The sequence below is a fragment of the Dermochelys coriacea genome, chromosome 4 (genome assembly GCF_009764565.3).
Source record: "Dermochelys coriacea isolate rDerCor1 chromosome 4, rDerCor1.pri.v4, whole genome shotgun sequence".
Taxonomy (NCBI): domain Eukaryota; kingdom Metazoa; phylum Chordata; order Testudines; family Dermochelyidae; genus Dermochelys; species Dermochelys coriacea.
Window position 1 is genome coordinate 83,707,252 of NC_050071.1, and position 21,997 is coordinate 83,729,248.

At 40.7% G+C, this 21,997-nt stretch overlaps 1 long non-coding RNA gene across 1 annotated transcript; it reads left to right on the forward strand.

The window, feature by feature from the left end:
- Positions 1-57: 57 nt before the first annotated feature.
- LOC122459815 lies at positions 58-21,147 on the forward strand. The gene is made up of 3 exons (XR_006280757.1): positions 58-213; positions 19,208-19,211; positions 21,137-21,147. It is a non-coding gene; the product is annotated as an uncharacterized LOC122459815 (long non-coding RNA).
- The last annotated feature ends 850 nt before the right edge of the window (positions 21,148-21,997 follow it).

Sequence of the window (21,997 nt, forward strand, 5' to 3'; positions counted from 1 at the left end):
CCAGGGAATTGCATATCTCTCCTATATCACTCTCCTGCTGCCTTCTGACAGTGGCACCGGGGTTTGTTGCAGGGTTTGGTTTCTGGGTTGGTGTTTTTGTTGTGCGGTATGTAGTTGGTGAGTATTTGCTTCAGGTTGGGGGGCTGTCTGTAAGCGAGGAATGGCCTGTCTCCCAAGGTCTGTGGGTGAGGGATCATCCTTTAGGATAGCTTAGTTAGTGTCACCTCTGGGAGGAGACTGGAGCTCAGATCTTCTCTAGGAATGTGGCTGAATACAGGGATGGCTTGCATGATTACAGCCAGTCTGTGGCCCCTAAGAGGAACCCATCTGCTAATCTGCACCTTTCTGATGTTTTAAATTAATACCACAAAAAACAAATCAACAAGACACCCAGAAAATTTCCATCACAATTCTATCTCTAATATCACTAAAAGGAGGGACTTGCCCCACCAAACCTCCACCCCCTCATAAGCAGTCACTCCCATCAGACCCTAAACTTTTCAGCTATCTGGGAAAAATGAATGATCCTTGCAGAGTTTCCTGAAGATCTGCTAAGAGTATAGTATAATATAAAGAAAGGGATTATTTAAAATATATTCTAAGAAAATCTCCCGAAGAGTAAAATCTATTAGGATCTAGAACAGAACAGTCTCCCAAAAGAAGTGCTGGCAGCACCATCGTTTGGGACACTTCAAACTAAATGTGGCAAAACCCTAGTAAATGTACAATAGGGAAGAATCTTCCATTGTCAGGAAAATGGACTGTACTCCTGGGGGAACTCTGCACCCTGCATGGGGTGCAGAATTCATACCTTCTGCAGATTTCTTTACTTCCCTATTTTTCTGTGGGGGAGCCAAGAAATCGGTGGGGAACACATGCCCCTTCTGTGGCAGCCTGGGCTCATCTGCTGGGAGCAGCTGGTAGCAGAGAGCAGATCACTGTGTGGGGAGGGAGGCTGGGCAGCTTGTGTGCACCTGTAGAGAGACCTCAAGGGGATGGGGATGGGCACCTGGCTGCATCCGAATGAGTCAGAGTCACTCACTCTGTCCATTTCTTCGCTGTTGCTGCATCCTGAGTTTGGAGGCATAGGGCTGTGTAAAGCTGGCTCTGTCTCTGAGGCAGAGCGGAAATTTAATTACTAAAAAGGCAGGCTGCTAATGTTTCCATTGTTAATTGTTCCCATTCTTAGTCAATTAAGGCTCCTGTACCTTGCCAGAGTGGTGCAAAGGAGCCTTATTGTAAATGACAGTAACAGACACCTTCCTAGCTGAGGATTATGTGCTTTCTTGCTTTTTTTTCCCTGTGCCACAGAGGCACAATGAAGTTAGATTGCAGCTCAGGGTCTATTTTATTTATCCATTTAAAAAAAAAATGCAGGATAGTGATGGCAAAACTGTATGACTTTCATGTGTGAAAGTCTGAGCAATTTAAAGCGACATTCTACTTTACTTTTATTCTGGTGTTCTGTAATATAATTTTAAATAAAAATCCAGGATTATAACTGGAATGCAGGGTCTTGGTTGCCAAGTATTTGTAACTTAACTTTCATGTGATTAGGAAATGCTGAACAGTTGTGTGGTGTTCCGTTATCTCCCCCCCCCCACCAGCCCAGTATGGTAGTTTAAATAAATTACCAAAATAAGTGAAACTCGTGTGATTATATTGCATTATTTTGACAAAATATGCTGAATTTAGGAATTTTTTCAGTGCGGAATTCCCCGAGGGGTAGGATTAGTGATCTAAAAGCTCTCTTCCATCTCTAGCTTCTATGGGTCAATCCTGCTATGTACAGAGTGCTTGAAACTCTAACTGAGGTCAATGGGAACTGAGAATATTCAGCACTTATAATAATGCAGAATTGGCTTGAATGATTTTTGGGTCTATTGGATCATTTATTTTAAATGAGTAAAAGCTGTGAAAGTTTACAGGACTCATTCATCACCATTCTCTTCAGCTATTATCCAGATAGCTAAAATGAAAATGTAAATTCTGAGAGCTCAAAATTACACATCTGCTCACTCACTGATTTCCCAGAACTCCACGCTCTCTTCAGACATGGTAAAAAATATCTTAGGAAACACTCATAGGAGAATCTTATGGATTAAGAGATGCATGCAATTATTTTACTCAAGTAGCTTTATTTTGAAGGAAATGAGCAAGTGGGCTTCAAGGCTGTGAAGCACCTACATCAATACATTTTGTAAAGATTTTAACATGCTGAATATTGAGCAGTGAGCATCACCCTGCATAAATTGTGTGAAGCTCTGTCCTTTAGGTAATCCCTCATTTTAACTAAAGAGTAAATATATACATGACTAATTATGAAATCTTTCTCTACCTGTGTCATAAATATAAAGGGAAAGGTAACCACCTTTCTATATACAGAACTATAAAATCCCTCTTGACCAGAGGCAAAACCCTTTCATCTGTAAAGGGTTAAGAAGCTAAATAACCTTGTTGGCACTTGATCAAAATGACCAATGAGGAGACAAGTTACTTTCAAAGCTGGAGTGGGTGGGAGGGAAACAAAGGGTTGGACTGTCTGTCTGTGTGGTGCTTTTGCTGGGACCAGGTCAGGAATGCTCTTCAGAACTTCTGTTAAGTTGATAATTAATTCTAGCTAGAAATGCATTAGATTTTCTTTTGTTTTAAATGGCTGGTAAATAAACTGTTAAATGAAATGTATATTCCTGTTTTTGTGTCTTTTTGTGACTTAAGGTTTTGCCTAGAGGGATTCTTTGTTTTGAATCTGATTACCCTGTAAGGTATTTACCATCCTGATTTTACAGAGGTGATTCTTTTACTTTTTCTTTAATTAAAATTCTTCTTTGAAGAACCTGTTTGCTTTTTCATTGTTCTTAAGATCCAAGGGTTTGGGTCTATGCAAATTGGTTAGGATTTTTATCAAGTCTTCCCCCGGAAAGGGGGTGTAGGGCATGGGGTGATATTTTTTGGGGGGAAGAAATCTCCAAATGGGCTCTTTCCCTGGTCTTTGTTTAAGACGCTTGGTGGTGGCAGCATAGGGTTCAAGGACAAGGCAAAGTTTGTACCTTGAGGAAGTTTTTAACCTAACCTGGTAAGAATAAGCTTGGGGGGAGGGTCTTTCATGCAGGTCCCCACATCTGTACCCTAGAGTTCAGAGTGGGGAAGGAACCTTGACAACCTGCCACTTAATTAAAATTTAAAACAAATGGGGAAACTGAATACAAAACATGTTGCATATCAAAGATGAATGCAAGATATGGTGCACTGTATGAAATAGAGTTTAGAAATGGTCACCTGGTTAATCTAAAGAGACAAAGCAGTTATTTAATGAACAGAGTTAGAAAATAGTATTTCCATAATGTCATGAGTTGTTTAAAATTACCATTTTGTTATATCAGCTTATGGCTTCCCTTTTACTTATTTAAAATCTATTGGCAAGTTTGTATTTAAATAAGAAATTACACAGTCCATTGCGTTTTCAGGGAAGATTTATTGCTTTTCTTATATTAATTTAGAAATATCTAGTCAAGTGCACCTTCTGACTTTTTTTTAATTTTTTTTTTTAAAGTGTGAATGCAGCCCTAATGAAAGTGAAAGACTAGTAACCTTGGCTGAGCCAGACACAGAACTCCAGATCTTCAAAAATTGAAATAATTTATGTATTAGAGGGGCTGATGAGCTTGCACGGTCAGGTATGACTATGCTACAGCATTTGGTTGACATAATTTACTTTGCAAGCAATATATCAAACTTGCCTGCTTGCTTAGATGCTGTGCAGCCTCACCATAAGTAGTTGCATTGATTCAAAATGCAGTGCTTTACAGGTAGATATCCCAGTGTGTTCCATGTCACTATCCAATGCAATGCCTTGAGACACTTTCACAGTGCTTGGTAGGATACCAGCAGTTCACCCAGGGGTTTTTGGGAACTAGGGGTCAAGTTGCTAAAAGTCCACTTTTCCCATCTATAATACTTATTCCATCCCATAATATTTGAGCTATTTTTAAAATTCCTGCATCATGCACACTGCTTTTCAATCTTCACCATCCCTGTGAAAAGTGTGGACCCTGCCAAGCTCAGTGCAGTTCCAATCACCATTGCTAACATAGAACATGTCATTCTACTGCATTTGTGCATTTCCGCGAGTACCACTACAACTGGTGTGAGGAGGAAGAAGAAGAGATGTTTGACTGGATACTGACTGACAGAATAAAAATGTTAAGCTTTGGTTGGCATTCATGGAGCAGCTCCGTATGACAGATTGACTCTTCTGGGCCTACGAACTAGCACTGATTGGTGGTATCACATCATGATGCAGCTTAGGGTGATTAAAAAGTAGCTTCAGAACTTTTGGATGTGAAAGGCCACATACCTTCAGGTATGTGCTGCGCTCACCCCAGCCCACCAGAATGAGAGCTGCATCAACAGTGGAGAAGCAAGTGATGACCACACTCTGGACGCTCGCAATACCAGATTGCGATTGGTCAGTGGACAATCTGTTTGCAGTTGGAATATGAACACTTGGATGACAATGGCCCCCACTGTGAAAGGCCATTAAGCATATCCTGTTACACAGGACTATGACTTTTGGCAGTGTGCAGGAAATAATAGATGGATTTGACGCAATGGTGCTCCCAAACTGCAGTGGAACAATAGGTGGGACACTCCTCTATTCTGGTACCCTCTCTCCATGTCAGTGAGTACATAAACAAAAATGGTTGCTTTTCAATAGTTGTAGAAATGCTGGTGGATCACCAGGGATGCTTCAGTGACATCAGTGAGCTGGTCAAGGAAGGTGCATGATCTTCACGTCCCTAAGAACACAGGACACTTTCGGACATCCTAGACTTTGACATTATGCTGAAATGCCATAGAGATTATGGGGAGGGCCCAGTTTACCTATTACTCCCCTGGTTGATTAAGCTATACGCTGTCCACCTTGACGGAGACAAGGAAAGAGTCCACTACTGGCTGAGCAGGTACAGGATGACGGTTGAATTTGCTTTTGGTAGATTAAAAGGTCACTGATATTTACTGACTAGGGGATGTTGGCCTCACTGAGATTCAGTCATTATAGCTGCATGTTGTGTACTGCATAATATCTGAGGCAAAGGGGGAAAGGCTGGGACAGGGTGGAAGGGTGAGGAGGACTAGTTTGTCTGCTGAATGTGACCAGCCAGACACAAGGCTATTGGAGACCCAACCATGGAGCTATACAGCTGTACACTAAACCAAGGGATCACTACTAAGTAATTTTTTCCTTTTTGCTCTTACAACATTTGGCCACATCTTAGCAGGGAATCTGTTTAGCATGATTTAGTTCACTTAAATCATAGTGAAATGCATTCCATTTGCATGAACACAAATGAAAATCTTGCTCTTATCTTCTAGAAGAATTTTCTTTTTTCCCTTGGAAGCATAAATTGACAATTCCTGCTGCATCAGTGTCTTTCGTGTCCGATACTATGTTCAGGATGCCCAAAATCAAAAACTTTTTCTGGCTCATGGTTGTCAAGTATGTTTTAATTAGACACATCACTGACAAGATTTTTTCAGATTTCATTGCACCAGCAGGCAACACAAGTGCTAACTAACTCAGTTTAAAGAAACTGGGGTATTCTGAGGCTGTCAGCATGGAACTCCAATCTTCTAATGTTATGACATGTCCATGATATGCAATGTCAGTATGAGAAATCTGCATTTCAGATTTTGCTGAACTAGCATTGATTCCTATAATCCTCTCGTATTTCCAGCACCTTGTCAACTGCAAAAGGCTTGCTAGCCAGAATGGCATCCACCTTTTGGCATGCACTAACATTTCTTTTAATTTCTTTAATGCATTAATAACTGGGGGGAAAAAAGTTGTTAGCCCTACTTTTGCTTATGAATCTTTGGGTCAGCTAGAACATGCGCATGCTCTCTTCCTCATAGCTAGAATAAACAATGAAGTGGCTCACTTGGTCACAAAACACCTTTTGTCTTCCTCAAACAAAATGCCAATATTTTTGGGATAATATGTGACCATGGTCCAGACAATGTTCTATGGTTTTTCATATTTTTCTGAAGTTGCCGCTGAGGAGAGCGTGGCCTTTTTGACTTGCAGTGCCTTGTGAGCAACTTGAATTAATGACAAAGGGTCAAAAAGAGATTTTATTATATGTTTCAAACTTTTGCACTTGCTGCAGTGAACCACTTGCTTCAACAAAGCTTTGATTACTTCCAGGCTGGCTGAACTCATTCAGTCATTGGATGATGGCTTTCAAAATGGATTTGCATGCACTGACACTTCTTCACCTGCATGCCCCATGTGTATGACTCAAACTAGTCAATTCAATCTGCTTCATTCCTAGTGCATTCTGTCCATGGCGCAAAAAAAAAAAAGCCAAACATGGAGAAATAGCAATAGAGATGCCAAAAATCCTTACGTGGTTTTATTTTACAAGCATCTACAGCAACACTTAAGTTTGAGCCATACAATGTAAATAACTGAGGTGGTCATTTCTAACTTTTGCTGTACCCTATTAATGTTGCCTGACATAATACTTGCCCTATCATAAATTTGAGACTGTCTAGGAATGACACTTATTCCAACTGTTTCTATTTCTTCTTTGAGACTATTGTAAATTCCCCCTGCGTTTTGTGATCTACAGCAATCATTAAACAGGAGCAATGGTGTGTACTTTTAATTCAGCACCTAATAATGAACACAGATTGAGAGGTCCTTGTTTAAAAGACCACCCTTCATTAGCAAGCAGACTATAAAATCCTCTAGTCTGCATTTCCTGAGTTATATTTCTTCACCAGGTCAGCTGTGACATACGGCAACTCGTTTTGAATTTCATGGCTTGTTAAGTTAAATGTACCATGAAGTTTCACTCAAATTGTTCATCATATTTTATAAAAAGAGAATACAGCTCCAGAAAATTACCCCCCACCCCCATGGTTGTTTTGCATTGCTGCCCTAAAGGGCCAGGCTTTGGTGTGAAAGGTAACATAGCAAATCAGTAATTTTTCTTGCATATTCTGTTTTTCTGAACAGTGATCTTCTGAGAATTAGAAACAAGATCCAACTGAGGCCAATTTACTAGCTGCTTGGTAATCTCTCCACTTTTTCATATACTGTACTTGACATGCTTAAGTTTCTCAAAGATCTTGTTCCAATCTCACACCTTTCTGTAAAACTATTAAAACAGAATAAAACCATATTCTGAAACATAATCCATACAGGGATAGCAAAATACAGCATCATCAGGTATATTCTAATCAATGAAAGGATACTGATCAAACCATTAAGCTGAGAAGGAGTGATATATTTTTTTTTTTGCTTACAAAAAACTTGTTCATTGTCGAAACAACTTTCTAAAATGAACATTGGCTGAATTCCCTCTTGATTTGTTTTAGTATTTAAACAACTGTCTTGGTTTAAAAAAGCTTATCTGCTGCTTCCCCCCCCCCTTTTTTTTTAAACTAGTGGAGCTAACTGTTTGTCTCTCTCTATACCATTACCAGGGCTTTATGGATTTTAGGATTTATGGGGTGCTACGCAGTATTAAACTGGTGCCCCTATGCCCAACAGCAGCCTGGGCTCTTGGCCTCAGGGGGGAGGGACGAGCTGCCCGGCCTACCTCATAGCAGCAGAGAGTCAGTTCCCCGCAGAGACCCTCGTACCCTCTCCCTCACCGCAGAATGCATGCATCAGCACGTTTGGCTTTGTGAATACAGCCCTTGCTGGGTGTGCAGGAGCCAACCCGCTCTTACCTGCTGTCATGGGCAGTGGGTGAAGCTGCCGCTTGGGGAGGCTAGTTCCCCAGCCCGCCTCTTCTGCCTGTAGCCCCACCCCACTCTGCCCAGGTCCTGCCCTTTCCCCACTGTCTCCCACAGCCTGCCTAATATTTCTGCTACTAGGACCTCCCCAGCCAGTGTCTGACCCTCCTGTCTACATAGGGGAAAAATTGGATCCATGCACAGAGGGTCCAGATACACATAGATACAAAGTTCACAAGCTGAAAAATCAACAGCCAGGAATGACACAATTCTAATACCCTAACCCCCACTGTAAACAGCTCTATGTCAACAGGAAAACTTCCCATCTCTCAGGGAGGTGGACTAATTACACCAAGGAGAGAACCCCTCCTGTTAGCATAATAGTAGCTTGACTGAAGTGCTACAATGGCTGTGCCACTGCAGCACTTTAGGTGTGGACCTGCCCTTAGGGCAGAAGGTAATAGTGTTGAAACATTTCATTAAATACATCAAGGGCAAAAAGGAAGAAATATTAAACATCATCAAGTTCCCTAATGACAAAAATATTTCCTAGTATGCGTTGCCCTCTGGCAGGTCCTAATAAATCAGTTGGCCTAATGTACATTTATCATTTGCTCCTATTCCAATAGAAACTGTTGATCAGTTAAAAATCCCTATAAGTATTTCTCCCAACTGATTGATGTGGATAAGTCAATGGGGAAAAAAAGTTAGTATTTTGTAGTGATTGTCTGTTTAATTCCATTCATTTACAATGATTTACCTATGAATTCCAGGCTTGCTCCAACTGTTTTTAATGTACAGAAAAAATACATTCAAGGGCCTAAATTACATTCAAGATCCACATAGGTGTCAGAGATTATTCCTTTTCCAGGTCAAGGCCGTAACTTCCTCATTTGAATAGTTTTCAAGGTGGTATTCTTAAATTAGCATCATAACACAACTTCCCCTTTAATTAATGGAATCAAACTATCACCCAAAAAACCTGTCATGCATCTTGTCTCCTACAACAGCTTTCAGTCTGGCCACAGAACAAGAGCTGGGAGAAGCAGTACTGGTCATGCTGATGGACAATCTCATAAGGGCTATGGGCTGAGGGCAGACAGCCATACAAATATCATGAGGTTCTTTGATGGGCCTGTGGGGTTGAACAGAGGACAGTATACTGTGAAGCTAATGATGCTATTTCCTCACAATGGATCTGAAATAAATACCACTGGACTATAGTGGGCAGCCGCTGCTGAGGACTCTGGGCTTGATCCCGTGCCTCATAAAATCAGTGGTTAAAATTCCCTCTGACTTCAGTTGTGCAGGATCAGGGCTTTAGTCCTGTGAAGTCTGACAGGGCTCAGTCCTGTCCAGCACTTTATGTGAGGACAGTGGGAAAAATCATGAAATGCCATGGACTATGGTATCAGCTATATGCAAGTGACATTGAACTTTACATCTTCTCACCTAGGGTAGACTTTGCTTTCACTCTAATGTCCACTGTGTCTTAGGGACATAGGGTCCTGAATGAGAAACAGCATGCTCGCGCTCAATTCAGGAGAGATCATCATGAAGCTGATAGAAGTCAGAACCTCACCCTCAATCTAGGGACATATTCTTTGACTGTCATGGTGGGGTACTGTCTTATGAGTCTTTTAAAACTGCTCCTTGATGTCCGGATAGTAGCTCTAGTCAGAGCTGCTTTCCCTCCCACATCATTAGGTAGTCAAAGATCATGCCACTACTTTAGTTTGCACCTGGGCACATTATCCATACTTTGATCACCTGAAGCCTGGATTAATGGGCTGACTGAATAGTATAAGGCAATTCCAGAAAATTCAACATGCAGTGGCCCATTTGCTAGGGGAGCAAGACAATCAGTCAGGATCATATATCAAATGCTGTGTATTCTGAACTGGCTATTTTTTTTCCAGTATCTGGTACATTACAAGGTCCTGGTCCTCACCTTTAAAATTCTAAATGGGCTTTACATCCTCTCACAATTGAGCCCTTCAGTTAAGTTGTATTCAAATAAACTAGGATAGTAAGGTTGATAGAAGGGGGTTAGAATGTGCTTGAATCAGGGGCAGGGAATTCTCACTAGGATCAGAAATCATCCTGGATAAAATGCAAAGAATTAGCTCCTTCTGTTAGCCTTCTTGTAAGATGGTGGCACATTCTGGCTGTGACTCTATATGCCGCCTAGTTCCGTTTCTTCCTATGTATGTTGATGAGCTTAATCAGTCAGGGCAGGGGTGGGTAAAGCATCTTGATTCTAATTTTTGAGACTATAATTTTAATTTTGGTATTAATTAAAGTGATATCCAGAAAAAACAGCGATGATCACTTTTGATGAAACATCAGCACCAGTACTACAATGCTAATTCCTGAGATCTCTGAGTTTTTAGTCAAACTATCAAGGGGTTTTTGCCACTTAAAGGCTGAGCAAAAGCCAAAAAGGACCCCAGGATTTGGCCCCAAAATAAAATATGCATGTCAATTAGAACTGGTCAAAAGTGGTATATCAATATCTTAGGAAATTTCATAAGTGGGATAAAATGTTTAAATTTCTCATGTAACAGAAAATGCCAGCAGTTTTGAATCAAACGCTCTTGAAAGGAAAATGTTCAACGTGGAAGAGTAAAAGTGGCCATTTTGAGTGTGTTTGTTGGTGGGCTGGGGAAGGGAAAGGTGGATTTCCTAAGGCTTAAGGCATACCCAAACAAAAACACCATCATAATTCCCATGGATAATGATGGGATGGGAAAGGAAGGAGGACGTGGTGAGGAAGAAGGACTGTACAGCATGGAGGAGGTTGGGGTTCAGCTGCATCCTCTTTGTAGGACAACGGAGCAAAAGGGAGAGGCCGAGGATAGAAATTCAGACTGCTTGCAGGTAAGCCAGATGTGGATTCTGCAAACACCATGAGGAGGAGGCTCATAGATAAACAGGGAGAAGGAGTCTGGGACCAAATGACCCTGGTATTTTCCATACCGCCAATTATGAAATGTCATGCCTGCTCATCCCCCTCCCCAAAGCAACCAACCAGCCCACCTTGGGTGTAGGGCCTGACAATCCAACAGGAACCTCACTAGCAGATAATCATATCCACAACATGTAAGGCCCTGTCAGAATCCCTCTGTATCTGCCACTACAAGGAGCTTCAAATTGCAATAGTCCATAAGGCAAACACCAGCACCAAAGCCATTCCTTCTCTCCAAGGGTTAGGGTGGAGGGGTATATGTCTCAGCTGCCTGTTGGGAACCTCACAAGCGGCTGGTCAGTCACACAATGCAACCTGGCCATGCTTCAAATCTCATCACAAACAGAGCAGCAGCTGATCACATGCTCTTCCAGTATTTATGGGTATATTCATTGAATCATGGAACACCACAAGGAAAGATGTGATGGAGGCAAATTACCAATCACAAGTTGCATCATGCAATATAATTAAAAAATACAATTAAATTCCCAAACCAATATTTTCTAACTCAAATATTTGACAAAAACAGGAAATTTAAAAGAAATTGAAATGAATTCACCATACATTTTTGCTTTGTTCCCTCTCAAATATTAATAAATTGAGCAATAAATTAATACAATGAGCAGACTCTGGACAAATGAAGTGAGTACACAAAAACAATGTGCTACTTCTTGCCCTAGTAACCATACGTCAAAAAGATCTCTAATATTAGCATAAAAATCTTACAGCAAGACAAATTCTGAAACAAGGACTTTTCTACACAGTAGATTTAATCCTATGTAAACAGCTTCTAGGTTTGTATATACTACTACATATGTGGTTTGAGACAGCAATTATCATATATCTTGAAGTCATTGCTGATCCCCAAAATTAATATATTGTCACACAAAAGAAAAAGAAAATTTGTCTACTTTGAAATTAGCTTTCAACTATGTCTACCTGAAGAAATGTACAGTTATGGGGAAATGAGTTAGGGAGAAAATACAATTTGGTCATATATTCAGTATTCTGAAAGGCTGGGATACTCAGTGCAGCTTTATCCCATGTCACTGTGCTCTTGACCAAAGCTTTACCTTGAGACAACTTTTAGAGAATAAGTTGTGTGAAGCACTTGTTATACACTTCCATCAGGCCTTTGATTCAGTGCATCAATCAAGTTTGTGGGATCTGAGTAGGTATCTCAGCATCCCTGGAAAGATAGTATTATTGACAGAAGAGGTCTATAATGGAATGGAAAGGTGCATTTGAGTCAGTGGCAGACACATGACATGGTTTCTTATCTCCAAAGGTGTTTGGCAAGGCTGTATTCTGCCACCTCATTTTTCAATATTGGCACTGACTAATTGATGACAAAGATTGAGGAAGCAGGCTTTGAGCTGAACACCATTCTGGTTTGAGTTCTTCAATTACATTGTCTTAGTTTGATGAATCACTGCAGCTGATGGCCAATCTGGTTGGGCAAGAAGTAGCAGGTTAGATAAACACCTGTCAGGAATGGCCTAGATAATTAGTCCTGCCATGAGTGCAGGGGACTGGACTACATGACCTCTCAAGGTCCCTTCCGGTTCTATGATTCTATGAAATACAAATTTGTTTTTAATACATTATTGGCGGAGTGACATGAGGCCCTCTGTTCAACTTGATGTCATATTTCTGTTGGTTTGTCTGTCATGCAATAAGTTTTGAATACTTAGAACAATGTTCTAGGCATTAATGGGCAGAACCCTGTTGATTTTGGTGAAAACTGGAAAACCAGAAAAGCCTGATTTTCATTGGTGTGAGAGGAAAACCAGGCCTATGGCTTGTCCATTTGGTCTTCAGGCAGAGGAATGTCTCTAGCACACCCTGTTGCTCCCTACTCATATCACTGGCATCAGCTTACTATGCTGCTGTCTCTCAATATGTGTACAGCTGGGCCTACAAAAGCAACAAATTGTGAGTCACTGTTAATATTATTGTATATTATTATTTTATTATTAATAATTAATTAATAGGTTTTGTATTAGTAGAATGTTAGTCCTTGTGCCCAGGGTAAATTGAATCTTGAGATGTTACATTCTGCTGCCTGAAATTCACACTGTAGTTGTTAACTGGAAACAGGTATTTTTCACTTGAAGTAAAACTTTTGTGTGTTGTTGCGGTTCACTGCTAAACGGAACATAATGACCATGCTGGGTAAGACCAATGGTCCGTCCAGCCCAGTATCCTTTCTTTCTGCAATGGCCAGTGCCAGATGCTTCAGAGAGAATGAACAGAACAGGACAATTATCAAGTGATCCATCTGCTGTTGTCCAGTCCCTGTATTTGGCAGTCAGAGGTTTAGAGATACCCAGAGCATGGAGTTGCATCCCTGAGCATCTTGACTAATAGGCTTTAATGGACCTATCCTTCATGAACTTATCTAATTCTTTTTGAACACAGTTATATTTTTGGACTTTACAACATTCCCTGGCAATGAGTTCTACTGGTTGATTGTGTGTTGTGTGAAGTACTTCCTTATGTTTGTTTTAAACCTGCTGCCTGTCAATTTTATTGGGTGACCCCAGTTCTTGTGTTATGCGAAGGAGTAAATAACACTCTGTTGTTTATAATATTTTAGACCTCTATCATATCTCTCTGTAGTCATCTCCTTTCGAAGATGAACTGTCCCAGCCATTTTTAATCTCTCCTCATATGAAAGCTGTTCCATACCTCTAATCAGTTTTATCGCCTTTCTCTGTACATTTTCCAATTTTAATACATCTTTTTTGAGATGAGGCAACCAGAACTGCTCTCTGTATTCAAGGTGTGGGCATAACATGAATTCATGTAGTGGCATTATGATTTTTCTGTCTTGTTATCTATCCCCTTTCTAATGGTTCCTAACATTCTGTTAGCTTTTTTTTTTTGATGCTGCTGCCCATTGAGAGGATGTTTTCAGAGAACTATCCATGATTACTCCAAGATCTCTTTCTAGACTGGTAACAGCTAATTTAGATCCCATCACTTTGTATGTATTGTTAAGATTATATATTCCAATGTGCTTTACTTTGCACTTATCAACATTGAATTTCATCTGCCATTTTGTTGACCAGTCACCCAGCTTTGTGAAATCCCATTGTAACTCTGTGCTGTCAGCTTTGGATTTAACTCTCTTGAGTAATTTTGTATCCTCTGCAAACTTTGCCACCTCACTACCGACCCCCTCTTCCAGGTCATTCATGAATATGTTGAAAACCACTGGTTCCAGTGCAGATCCTTAGGGGATCCTGCTATTTACCTCTCTCCTCTGTGAAACTGACCATTTATTCTACCCTTTGTTTCCTTTCTTTTAACTAATTACTGATCCATGAGAGGACCTTCCCTCTTATTCCATGACTGTTTCCTTTGCTTAAGAGTCTTTGCTGTGGGGCCTTGTCCAAGGCTCTCTGAAATTCTGGTACATTAGAGCAACAGGATCACCCTAGTCCACATGCTTGTTGACCCTCTCAAAGAATTCTAATAGATTGGGGAGGCATGATTTCCCTTTACAAAAGCCATGTTGACCCATCCCCAACATATTGTGTTCATCTATGTGTCTGATAATTCTGTTCTTTACTATAATTTCAACAAGTTTGTCTGATACTGAGGTTAGGCTTTCTGGGCTATAATGGTCAGGACCACCTTGCAAGCCTCTTTAAAAATTTGCATTACATTAACTATCTTCCAGTCATCTTGTACAGAGGCTGATTAAAACAATAGGATATATACCACAGTTAATAGTTCTGCAATTTCATATTTGAGTTCCTTCAAACTCTTGGATGAAGACTATCTGGTCTGGTGACTTATTACTATTTAATTTATCAATTTGTTCCAATTTGTCTTCTCTATCAACACCCCAGTCTGGGACAGTTCCTCAGATTTGTCACCTAAAAAGCATGACTCAGGTGCGGGAATCTCCTTCACATCCTCTGCAGTGAAGACTGGTGCAAAGAATTAATTTAGCTTCTCCTCAATGGCTTTGTCTTCCTTTACTGCTCCTTTAACATCTTGATCATCCAGTGGTCCCACTGATTGACAGGCTTCCAGCTTCTGATTTGATAGTTTTTGTGTCTTTTGTTAGTTGCTCTTCAAATTCTTTTTTGGCCTACCTAACTATATTTTTACACTTGACTTGCCAAAGTTTATGCTCCTTCCTATTTTCCTCAGTAAGATTTAACTTGCAGTTTTTAAGGGATGTCGTTTTGCCTCTGACTGCCTCTTGTATTCTGTTTAGCTATGGTGGCATTTTTTTGAGTCCTTTTACTATTTTTTTAAAATTATTTAGGGTGTTTTAGAATATTTTTCATGCAGCTTGCACTGTTTCACTCTTGTGACTGTTCCTGTCAGTCTCCATTTATTTCATCCCAGGAACAGCAGCATTTCAGTGACGGATGGAGTGATCCCTTAGTAAATATTGTATAACAGAATTTCTGTTTCTGTGCTGTCATAGAATCTTGCTGAGGCTGCAGACTGGATATATGATAGTAGGTTTAAGTTTAATATGCCCAATATTGAAGCATTGTTTATGGCAAATGCACCCTAACTGGAAGTTCTTAGATATTCCCTGGCTCTCTTCAGGATAATCAGTTTTGGCCAGGAAGGCTATTTGTCTGGTTCGAAACTGAACCATCCTGGTTTTCTAAGGTTTGTCCCCTGTATGGTACTGAGACAAAACGGGATGTCGTTTTGTCTGACAGAGGATCGGGTATGCCATTTTGAAGAGTGCGCCGCTCCGCCCGCATGACCTCACACGCATAGGCAACATCATGTAGGTGGGGGCAGGGCCATGCAGGCTGGGTCAGGCCCATGCCATTTCTGAAAATACTGGAATGTCTGGTATTCTGGGAATGTGTGATTTATCACCTTAGTTTTGGCTGTGAGATGAACATGAAAATCGAACTTTCAGTGATGGTCAAAAATGTCCTTTCATCTCTAAAATATTTGGAAACTCTGAATTTTATTTTATTTTTTGGGGGGTTTGGGAATCTCACCATAGTGATCAGCTTTGGTTACTTCAGTGTGTTTTACCTGGAACTCTTTTTGAAAACCACTTATAGACTTCAGTTACCACAAAATGCCAGAGCATAACTGCTGAAGGTCTTAATCCATGAGCTTTGGGGATACTTGTGACCTGTGAGCAATTTATTCTTAACGATGTTACTACTGTTTAGTTTATCAATTTATTCCAAAACCTCTTTTAATGATACTTCAATCTGGGACAGTTCCTCAGATTTGTCACCTAAAAAGAATGGCTTAGGTTTGGGAATCTCCCTCATATCCTCAACCGTGAAGACCAATGCAAAGAAGTCATTTAGTTTCTCCGCAATGACTTTATCATCCTTGAGTGCTCCTTTAGCATCTCAATTGTCCAGTGTTCCCATTGGTTGTTTAGAAGGCTTCCTGCTGCTGATGTACTTAAAAATTTTTTCGCTATTACTTTTTGAGTCTTTGGCTAGCTGTTCTTCAAATTCTTTTTTGCCTTTCTAATTATATTTTTACACTTCATTTGCCAGAGTTTATGCTCCTTTTTATTTTCCTCACTAGGATTTAATTTTCACTTTTTAAAGGATGCCTTTTTGCCTCTCACTGCTTCTTTTACTTTGTTGTTTAGCCACAGTTGCACTTTTTTGGTTCTTTTACTGTGTTTTTTAATTTGGGGTATACATTTAAGTTGAGCCTATACTATGGTGTCTTTAAAAAGTTTTCATTCAGCTTTCAGGGATTTCACTTTTGGTGCTGTACCTTTTAATTTCTGTTTAACTAACGTCCTCATTTTTGTGTAGTCTGCCCTTCAGAAATTAAATGCTACGGTGATGGGCCACTATGATGATTTCCCCTCCACAGGGATGTAAAATTTAATTATATTATGGTCACTATTACCAAGCAGTCCAGCTATATTCACCTCTTGGACCAGATCCTGTACTCCAAGAAGCAGTCATTTAAGGTGTCAAGAAACTTTATCTCTGCATCCCATCCTGAGGTGACATAGTCAATATCAGGAAAGTTGAAATCTTCCATTATTATTGAGTTTTTTATTTTTATAGCCTCTCTAATCTCCCTGAGCATTTCACAGTCACTATCACCATCCTGGTCAGGAGATTAATAATATATCCCTACTGCTATATTCTTATTATTAGAGTATGGAATTAGTATCCATAAAGATTCTATGGTACAGTTTGGTTCATTTAAGATTTTTACTCTGAGTCACCATGCTTCTTGGGGCTATGTTTGGGTTACTGCAGTTTATGGGTCAACCCTTCCATCCCTTACTAAATTCTGAATATAGCCCTCTGGGAGGAAAAAATCTCATCTTTCTCTTTCATGTGTGTGCAATTCTGCTGCCTCAGTACTGGGAGGAACCATAGGATTTGGGAAAGCTCTGCAGGGAATGCACCAGTCTTTGGGCTCTCCCTGTACGCTTTTGTCCAAGAGAAGTTTTGGGGAAGACAGGAGCTAGAGAGTATGTCACTAGAATGATTTTCTGTTCCTTCCCCTTTAACAAACAGGGAGCACTAGAAACTTCTCCAGTCATTAGAACGGAGTAATAGAGGTGAAATGGCACTGCTGTTATTCCATGTGTTGGGGGTGAAATAGATTCTTCACCCTGTGTAATATTTCCCAACGCCAGCCAGAATGCTCAGGCTGGATGAGTGCTTAAATTGGGCTGCAACATTAGGTGAGCTCTGAGCATGGCTATTGGTTCAGACCCCGCAGGCAATGCAGGTGGGGAAATGCCTTGTGTGTGAATCCCACCAGGATTTAGGCATGAGCTATGCATGGAACTCCTTGGTGGTATCAGCACTTTGGCAGCTTTGTGAATGCCCACTGGCTGATATTGCATAAAGGTGGTGCATAAAGGCTTTTACTGCTGGAAACATAAGTGCCCGGGGAGTTAGGTAGCATCTGAGCAGTGGGTTTATGAATGCCAGTGGTGATTAAATGTTGGACTTGGGTGCATAAAGGCCCCTTACTCCCCCTTGTGAATCTAGTCTTTATGTCCTCTTCCCTCATTTAGGGCACAGGAAAGAACAGAATTTTGCCCACTTTTTCAATAGTGTACTTGCTTAGAATTGATGAACAACTACAGAAGTTTTGGTTTATTTATCTTTCTGGTCACTAGATGGAGGTAAACAACCACACAAAGGAAATGTTTCTCTGAGTCACGTACCATAAAAAGAAAGATCATCTCAGGATAACATGGATAGCAGTGAGTGTGTTTAATCATCTGAAATATTATTCTGTTACCTGGTTATTCAAGGATATGATGGCACCTGACCTGCTGCCTACAGTAATGATACCTGCTGGTACCTGTCTTTGGATTGGGGGCAATTTAAAAAATTCCAATATATAAACAGCTTACGAACCTGAATGGGGATAAAAATAAAATGCTATGGTGCTAATTAATATAAAGAGCTTTTTATTTACCAATAATCCCACTCTCCATTCAGGAAAACAAGACAATTATTTAGATTGGGTATGAGATAAATTGCCTGATTGTGTAACCAAATGAAAGAGGGGAAAAAATGTTTCATTTAAAACAAACTATAATTTATGGACTAGAAAAAATATACAGTAAGATGTACACGCATTTGGCACTGACAGCTACTGAAACAAAATTACATATTTTACATAGAGGCTATATCACTTATGTACAGCACTAAGCATACATTTGTCTAATATTGCCTAAAGAGTGAGAAATAGAAACAGCCTCTTTAGTCTTTTGCCTTCTGGTGTTGTCCAGTTATCTATGAACAAGACATGAAGACCTGTTAAGTAATATACAAAATCTTAACCATTCAAATTGCACTCTCTCTTATTGTTTAACTTCTGTGAATGTTGATAAATTACTAACTGTCAGATGACTGCAAACTTCTTCTCTTGTTAATGCTGCCCCATTTCTCCCCCAGCCCCCAACAATAACAATGCATCCTGAAGGTTTGGACTTCTTTTTCAGTGCAAAAAGGACACACTGCTGTGATGAAGGAATCCTTTTATTACACATCAGATAGAAGAGTCAAAGGGTGACACATCCTGAGGTTCTTATGGGGTAGCATAGGTTTTATTCTTCAAATCCCTTTCATCTAAAAGACATGGAAGACAACCTGTATTCAGCTAAAATGGCTAACTACTGAATGCCCTGAAACTTCAGATGTGGAAAATGCATTATTTTTGACAATATATATCTATTCCTATATTATATAAAAGTGAATTGATTATACAAAAAAGAAATGGGTTTCTAGTGGGCTAATTAGTGGGTGAAAGAATGGCAGAATGTATGTTAGGGATAAGTCTGATTCATGAGCAATGCTTCAGCTTGTAATTGAGCTGATGCAGTGGGTTATTTGTTTACTTCCCTTCACTGCCAATCTACATTCAGGCAATTAGGTGTTTGGGGTTTTTTTTTTAAGTTTTGTTGCAAGGCATTGTGGTTTTCTTGTAGGGTAGAAGCAAAATAAACTCAGTTACAATGGAACTTCACTTACAGGGAAGTAGAGTGAAAGTCTCAAGTATCTTGAATATATTTCGTGTCCCTTATAGTGACTTTTCATTTTGCTAAGTCAGGTTCCACTGTGCTAATACCTGAAGAATATAGCAATTATCACCTATCAGGTGGTGAAACGTGTATTCCAAAAGATTATCATATCCCCTTCCGAGCAGAAAGGGAGGAGAAGTTGGTGAGGGGCAAGGAGTACTCCCTGGTCTTGCTGTAAATTGCCCTCAGTGGAGGATTAAGACATGGTAAAACTTCTAGAGGTGTCCCTCCTGCCACAGCTGCCAATGCCTCTGCAACTGCAGGGAGCGACGAGAAGCAGATTTTATGACAAATTTTCAAAGTTGCAGATTTAATAGCTCCACCTCTATTCCTACATGGCCAAATCCCAAAGCCTGATACATTGGTGTGCAGAAAAGAAAAAGGAGTACTTGTGGCACCTTAGAGACTAACAAATTTATTTGAGCATAAGCTTTCGTGAGCTAGAGCTCACTTCATCGGATGCATTTGGTGGAAAATACAGTGGGGAGATTTATATACACACACAGAGAACATGAAACAATGGGTTTTATCATACACACTGTAAGGAGAGTGATCACTTAAGATGAGCTATTCCCAGCAGGAAGGAGGGGGGGAAGGAGGAAAACCTTTTGTGGTGATAATTAAAGTGGGCCATTTCCAACAGTTAACAAGAACGTCCGAGGAACAGTGGGGGGTGAGGTGGGGGGAGAAATAACATGGGGAAATAGTTTTACTTTATGTAATGACCCATCCACTCCCAGTCTCTATTCAAGCTTAAGTTAATTGTATCCAGTTTGCAAATTAATTCCAATTCAGCAATCTCTCGTTGGAGTCTGTTTTTGAAGTTTTTTTTGTTGAAGGCTAGCCACTCTCAGGTCTGTAATCGTGTGACCAGAGAGATTGAAGTGTTCTCCGACTGGTTTTTGAATGTTATAATTCTTGACGTCTGATTTGTGTCCATTTATTCTTTTACGTAGAGACTGCCCAGTTTGACCAATATACATGGCAAGGTCGAAACAACAGACTGAACTTCTACATAGAGTGCTTCTGCCGACATGCATGGGCTGAAATTGTGGAAAAGCAGCATCACTTGCCCCATAATCTCAGCCGTGCAGAACACAATGCCATCCACAGCCTCAGAAACAACTCTGACATCATAATCAAAAAGGCTGACAAAGGAGGTGCTGTCGTCATCACGAATAGGTCAAAATATGAACAAGAGGCTACTAGGCAGCTCTCCAACACTACATTCTACAAGCCATTACCCTCTGATCCCACTGAGGGTTACCAAAAGAAACTACAGCATTTGCTCAAGAAACTCCCTGAAAAAGCACAAGAACAAATCCACACAGACACACCCCTGGAACTCTGACCTGGGGTATTCTATCTGCTACCCAAGATCCATAAACCTGGAAATCCTGGACGCTCCATCATCTCAGGCATTGGCACTCTGACAGCAGGATTGTAGGCTCCCTCCTCAGGCCCTACGCTACCAGCACTCCCAGCTATCTTCGAGACACCACTGACTTCCTGAGGAAACTACAGTCCATTGGTGATCTTCCTAAAAACACCATCCTAGCCACTATGGATGTAGAAGCCCTCTACACCAACATTCCACACAAAGATGGACTACAAGCCGTCAGGAACAGTATCCCCAATTAATGTCACAGCTAACCTGGTGGCTGAACTTTGTGACTTTGTCCTCACCCATAACTATTTCACAGTTGGGGACAATGTATACCTTCAAATCAGCGGCACTGCGATGAGTACCTGCATGGCCCCACAGTATGCCAACATTTTTATGGCTGACTTAGAACAATGCTTCCTCAACTCTCGTCCCCTAATGCCCCTACTCTACTTGCGCTACATTGATGACATCTTCATCATCTGGACCCATGGAAAAGAAGTCCTTAAGGAATTCCACCATGATTTCAACAATTTCCATCCCACCATCAACCTCAGCCTGGACCAGTCCACACAAGAGATCCACTTCCTGGACACTACAGTGCTAATAAGCAATGGTCATATAAACATCACCCTATATTGGAAACCTACTGACCACTATTCCTACCTACATGCCTCTAGCTTTCATCCAGATATTCATCCAAATCATACCACTCGATCCATTGTCTACAGCCAAGCTCTACGATATAACCGCATTTGCTCCAACCCCTCAGACAGAGACAAACACCTACAAGATCTCTATCATGCATTCTTACAACTATAATACCCACCTGCTGAAGTGAAGAAACAGATTGATAGAGCCAGAAGAGTACCCAGAAGTCACCTACTACAGGACAGGCCCAACAAAGAAAATAAGAGAACGCCACTAGCTATCACCTTCAGCCCCCAACTAAAACCTCTCCAACGCATCATCAAGGATCTATCCTGAAGGACAACCCATCACTCTCACAGATCTTGGGAGACAGGCCAGTCCTTGCTTACAGACAGCCCCTCAACCTGAAGCAAATACTCACCAGCAACCACACAACAGAACCACTAACCCAGGAACCTATCCTTGCAACAAAGCCCGTTGCCAACTCTGTCCACATATCTATTCAGGGGACACCATCATAGGACCTAATCACATCAGCCACACTATCAGAGGCTTGTTCACCTGCGCATCTACCAATGTGATATATGCCATCATGTGCCAGCAATGCCCCTCTGCCATGTACATTGGTCAAACTGGATAGTCTCTATGTAAAAGAATAAATGGATACAAATCAGACATCAAGAATTATAACATTCAAAAACCAGTCGGAAAA